The following is a 1,357-nucleotide window of genomic DNA, read 5'->3' as shown; positions in this document are numbered from 1 at the left end:
CTCGGGGATGACCATTTCCCCAAGTCCCCGTGCATATCCAGGTCGATGGCCAAGAACCTCCCTAAAGACAGTCGCTGCTGCCTCATCACTACGTTGCTCTGGTCCTAGGCCATCCAACCTACCTTGCATCTCCTTCTGCACATTGAGAAAGCAACGATTCTTAACAAATAATCAGCTAGTGCTATATTAATGATTTTACTACCGTATAGAAATTCAACATAGATCCCAACGGCTGTTTATGCACTACTCACATAAGTATTTTCTGTAGCATCTGTGACAAATGCATTCTTTTTCTTCGACCAACGCGTCTCTTTGTAGAAGTCGACCAAATTCCCATTCTCATTGCGCTGTCATGTGTATGAACCATGTGACATTTGAACAACAAAAGCTATGAGTAACCACCTTTAGTGATAGTAAAGTAATATTGTCACTAAAATCTCCAAGTAAAGTGCATTTTCACGATTCTATTGAAATGAAAAGATTGTTTTCCCTTAGACATACCTTTTGCTCAAGTAATCGGACGAATGATTTACGTCCTGACGTGTGATTAATGGCCTGCTTCTTTCGGTTCTCCCGATTTTGAGCTGAAATTTTCTGTCATACACAATAGGGAACAATTACTTATAATAGACAAACAGATTTTCCACCACAATATTTAGACATATTAAATATATAGCTATTATATGGTTGTATGTGAGAAAGACTATCTGTACCTTAAAGGCATCGCTGCCCCACTTTTCACACAACTTCACCCATACAATGGGGTCCACCAGACTAGTTCCATTAGCCAACGCTTCTGCGTGGCTTCCATAGGATTCATAAATCTTGTGCAAGTCGTGGTGGAAGGAGTTGAAGCGCTTACGTAAGGCCTTTGTCACCATCAATCGGTGGTTTTCGCGATCCCAGTCCAACACAAAGTCATTCTACATAAGGCAGCATGCAAACAATCACCAGTTATCTCGTTATTTAGGCGATGATTATACTACATAAACAACACCCCAAACAAGGACAATTAAATTTTTGACTTACCCGAACACGGTCAATGAGCTCCTCTTTAATCGCTGGTGGGACATCCGACCAACGCTTGTAACTCATGTCACAATATTGTTTCACAATCCACGATACTCGTGTTGTGAACATAGAAGCGTGTTCACAACATGGGGCTGTCTCACCATCGTTTATCTTCAACTGCACTTTCCCGTTCTTCCTTAGCTTGTCAAAGAAAATGCATCTAGATGGCCCACGAGTTCGTCTCCTCTGTTCTTGCGTTCCTTCGGTCTCCATTGGGGCATCTGCAGCTGTATTTTAAGGTACAATATATTAGTATTTTAAAGTGTAATGTGGAATATTCACACTT

General features: G+C 41.2%; 1 long non-coding RNA gene across 1 annotated transcript; it reads right to left on the bottom strand.

Annotated features, from left to right (window-relative positions):
• Nucleotides 1-259: 259 nt before the first annotated feature.
• On the bottom strand, nt 260-824 carry LOC118348533. Its single transcript, XR_004801607.1, has 3 exons — nt 714-824; nt 502-594; nt 260-347 (listed from the first exon to the last, which is right to left on the bottom strand). It is a non-coding gene; the product is annotated as an uncharacterized LOC118348533 (long non-coding RNA).
• Nucleotides 825-1,357: the final 533 nt, after the last annotated feature.

The sequence above is a fragment of the Juglans regia genome, chromosome 5 (assembly GCF_001411555.2).
Source record: "Juglans regia cultivar Chandler chromosome 5, Walnut 2.0, whole genome shotgun sequence".
NCBI lineage: Eukaryota > Viridiplantae > Streptophyta > Magnoliopsida > Fagales > Juglandaceae > Juglans > Juglans regia.
Note: the sequence above shows the minus strand (reverse complement) of the source record. Positions and strands in the feature narration are given on the sequence as shown.